This window comes from Mus pahari, chromosome 15 (assembly GCF_900095145.1).
Source record: "Mus pahari chromosome 15, PAHARI_EIJ_v1.1, whole genome shotgun sequence".
Lineage (NCBI taxonomy): Eukaryota > Metazoa > Chordata > Mammalia > Rodentia > Muridae > Mus > Mus pahari.
In genome coordinates this window covers 33,709,194-33,713,933 of record NC_034604.1, presented here as the reverse complement: position 1 = coordinate 33,713,933, position 4,740 = coordinate 33,709,194, and positions in this window count along the sequence as shown.

The window sequence follows — 4,740 nt, the reverse complement described above, 5'->3', positions numbered from 1 at the left end:
TAGCCCGGATTGTTTTTCCTTCATAGAACCCACAAACATATTCCGAGAGAGAGAGAGAGAGAGAGACAGAGACAGAGACAGAGACAGAGACAGAGACAGAGACAGAGATGGGAGGGTGTTACAGATCTTAGGCAAGTGTTCCACCACTGAGCTCTACCCTCTAACTCCATACCCCCTTTGTTTCTTTTTTTCCTTCCATTGGACTGAAGTTCTACAAGTTCTACCTTCTATTCTACTAAACGCCCAACTTCTTTTTTGAGACATAGTCTTAGAGTAGTCCAGGCTGGCCTCAAATCCACTATGTAGCTAAGAATAACCTTGAACTTCTGATCCTCCTGCCCCCAGCCACAAAATGCTGGAATCACAGCTGCGCACGACCACACCCAGCTTTACATGATGCTAGGGATGGAACCCAAGACCATATGCATGTTACATCACTACATCTTGAGCCCAGAGGATATTTGAATGAATAAATCTAGCCTCTACTTATCTGTGGGTCTCAGGCTTACCCATTATCACTTCTGGGAATTCAATCTTGAATCTTCTACTGTATGACACTGTACTTCACTTAGCCATGAATCACCTAATCTTAGGGGTGATTTTATGGTTTCATATGTAATCTGAGGTATAGAATATAGAATATGTAGCTGGGGATGGTAGTTCATGCCTTGAATTCCAGAACCTGAGATCCAAAGACAGGAAGATCTCTGTGAGTTCAAGACTTGCCTGATCTACAAAGAGAGTTTTAGGACAGCCAGAAATACAACAAAAAGAGAGCAAACAAAATAAATAATAATAGAATACACTCATAAGCAAAATCTAGCATAGACCATCTGCCCTCTTCCCTTCTTTATCTATGCAACGCCCATCCAGCCTTTTGCTGTGACTACATATCCATTCATACCTGACCATCTTCATAGATGACATCTTTATACAAGGCCACCACATGCATAAGTCATCTAGATCGCTCTAGGGCTTAGCTTTAAAGGGAGAGGAAGAACCACTGCAGGGACTGTGAGCTGCTCAGTGGTAAATGGGGCCTAGCATGTATGAGGCCCTGGGTTCCTGGTAGCACGTCCAGCTTTGCCTGCACCAGAGACAGGCACAGGGTCCATCCAGTCCACCATGGCATCAGCGAATCCCTAGTCTTCAAGGAGTGCTTTTGGACAGCAGAAGTGTCCACTGAACCCTCAGAGCCACTAAAGGCCAATGGGGTGAAAATTCAAACCACCCAAACCTGGGGGGGGATGGCAGTAGGTTGGGGGAGGGGTGACTGGTTATAGGAACAGCCCAAGGAGTTCCAAATGAAAGAAAAGTAAACAGATGTGGGCTCTTCCTCAGCCTTTGAGCCTCTCAGAGGAGGGCAAAGCTACAAGTGTTTTTTGGAACACTAATCCAATTTTTCAAAATGCTTTGATGTAGAGGAGGCACTACCAGCTACCCCCTGGGCTGCAGGTTAAGTATAGTCCCTCTCTGGCACTGGCTCCACCCCATGTGAGATACTAAACACAAGAGACCCTGAGGACAGGAAGGTTCCTAGGGAAGAGGAGGGAACCAGTCTTTTTCCCCAAGGACCATTCAGCAAATTGGCCTGAATAGGCGAAGCTGTCTGCACTGAACTTCCTGCGATGCACTTAACACCCCAGGAGTCCAATCTGGGATGTGCTAAAACCTCCTTGCCCTTCCTCTGGAGGGCACTTTACTAACTCCTAACCAGCCCACTCAGGTACGTCAGATTCTTGCAGTGATCTGCTCCCTGATAAAGCAGATAAGTAATCCCAGCACTCGGGAGGCAGAGGCAGGCGGATTTCTGAGTTCGAGGCCAGCCTGGTCTACAAAGTGAGTTCCAGGACAGCCAGAGAAACCCTGTCTCAAAAAACAAAAACAAACAAACAAACAAACAAACAAACAAAAGCAGATAAGAAGTGTGTCCTTGAGCATCTGCCAAACAATGACAGGAAAAACAAGTAAGGGGTCCCTCACTGCCTTGGAGCTTTCCACAGGATCCCATTATACACTGTCACCATGCTCGAGGTAACTGAACACTCAGGTGCGCCAGCAACTGTCTGGGTTTAGCACTGAAAACACCATGTCCATGGGGCAGTGGTGGCACACCTTTAATCCAGCACTTGAGAAGCAGAGGCAGGCAGAGCTCTGTGAGTTCAAGACCAGCCAGGTCTACAGAGTGAGTTCTAGGACAGCCAGGGTTACACAGAATAACCCTGTCTCAAAGAAATAAAAGGAGAGGAGGAGAGAGAAAGAGACAGGGACAAAGAGAGAGACAGAGAGAGAGAGAGAGAGAGAGAGAGAGAGACAGAGAGAGAGAGAGACAGAGAGAGACAGAGAGAGACAGAGACAGAGAGACACAGAGAGAGACACAGAGAGAGAGACAGAGAGAGAAACACACACACACACACACACACACACACACACACAGCATCATGCTCTAGTATGGGGAGGAGATGTTTAGACCTATCCTCAGGTTTGCAAGTGATCTTGTCTTTTCAGAAAGGAAGCTCAGCTCTCAGAGACGGACATTGGCTTCTCTTTATATGGCTTGCTCCCCCATACTGATTTAAGAGGAATATAGTTCCCTCCAAGGTTCAGTTGGTTTCTTTGAAACAGAAGCTTTCCTTTTTAAAAATACTGATAAATATACAGACATCTATGTGGGGTGTGGTGGTGCGTACCTGTAATCCTGAAGTAGGAGCTCCAAGGCTACCCTCTGCTACCTAAGACACTCTATAAAAACAAAAACCATGCATAGCCCATAGCCAGCTGTTCTCAACCTTAGGGAAGTGGAACAACCCTTTCACGGGGGTCTTCTAAGACCATCTGCGTATCAGATATTTATAACTCATAACTAGAAAAATTATAGTCATGAAGTAGCAACGAAGATAACTTTATGGTTGGGGGTTAGCATAGCATGAGGAACTGTATCAAAGGGTCGCAGCATTAGGAAGGTTAAAAAAAAAACCCACTGTACTTAGCTTTTTCTTTTATATTTTTGTTCTTTTCTGAGACGGGGTCTCTCTATTACATAGCTCTGGCCATCCTGGAACTCTATAGACCAGGCTGGCCTTAAACTCACAGAGATTCACCTGTGCCTTCCAAGTGCTAGGGTTAAAGGCACGTGCCCCAACTCGCCGCCACACTTAGCATTTCCTCTACCACATATACAATAGCTTGGGGCTGAACTGAACTTCAGGATACAACATTTAGAGGCCAGGGCTCCTGCTCTCAGCACTTAAAAGAACAACAGCAACAAAACCCTGAAGCTTCAAAAGGATAAGCGGGGCTGCCCAGTACCCCGCTGGCGAGGAGACTGATTTGCCAGAGCCCAGGCTATGTTCTAACCGGCCGTCAGGCACTATGCCCACATACGGATGGCAGCTTGTTTGACTTCGTAAGACTACTGGCTGCTGTCACCTCAGACTTTCTACACTTTCAAATGTGTCTGAAGGCTTCTACAGCATCGGTTTTTGTTTGTACAGGGTCTCACTCTATAACTCGGGCTGACCTTAAACTGTATAGCCCATATTGGTCTCAAACTCATAAAAATCCTCCTGCCTCAGCCTTGCACCAACCAGCACACCCAGCTTCCCTTCTTCTGAAACTGGGTCTCCAAGGTTACCAGGCCAGTCTCCATCCCCTGCACTCAAAGCACTGCCCCTGCCTCAGCCCCTTGAGTAGCAGTAGCCAGGATGAGTTACCCAGCCCAGCTTTGAGTCCCCCCCACCACCACCTCCTCCTCCAACAATGCTGAATGGGTAAACAATAAACAAGAGAACCAGCTTGGAAGGTGCACCCTCCTCTCTGCATGCAAAGCCCTCCAGTTTGGCACCCTGTGCCCCTCCAACTTCACTCCCCACCCTCTCCTTCCCCATGGTTGTTAAGGCACTAAGCAAACCTAATAGGTGACCCGACTACATCTACTTTGGGGGAAAAAAAACCTACTTCTCCCTGGGAGAGGATTTCAGCTGACAGTGGGGAAGGCAGACAGAGGGATATAGAGAGGGTGACCACACCCTAAGGCTATACCTTGCTGACCCCAGCAAGATGAACAGGGTCTGGCAAACAGGTCCCAAATGTCCCCTAGGGGCTGGGGAGGGTGGGCACCAGCATTTAACAAAAGCAGCAATGGGAAAACCTAGAACCAAAAGCTGGGCATACTCCCTATCCTAGGTCTTCTGGCAGCCTCTCCAACTGGGGTGGGGGTGGGGAGGGACTGGGGCAGGAAGGGTAAGAGCATTGAACAAGCAGCCAGCCTTTTGGAGCCCGAATTTTCCAGTGGTGATGGGAGAGTCTTCCCTAGTGCAGGGAGAAAGGCACTTGAGAGAAAACAAACTGAAGAAGGCAAACTTGGCTGCAACCCGAAGTAGCAGCACCACTGTGAAGGGTTGTAGCAAAGCCTTTCCAACTCCATTCCCCTGTACACAGTGATGCAGGGGTGAGACCCTGCCTTACAACACACAGTGATGCAGGGGTAAGACCCTGCCTTACAACACACAGTGATGCAGGGGTGAGACCCCACATTAGAACACACAGTGACGCAGGGGTGAGACCCTGCCTTACAACACACAGTGATGCAGGGGTGAGACCCCACATTAGAACACACAGTGATACAGGGGTGAGACCCCACATTAGAACACACAGTGACGCAGGGGTGAGACCCCACATTAGAACACACAGTGATGCAGGGGTGAAACCTTGTCTCAGTGAGGTTGTAGCAAAGCCTTT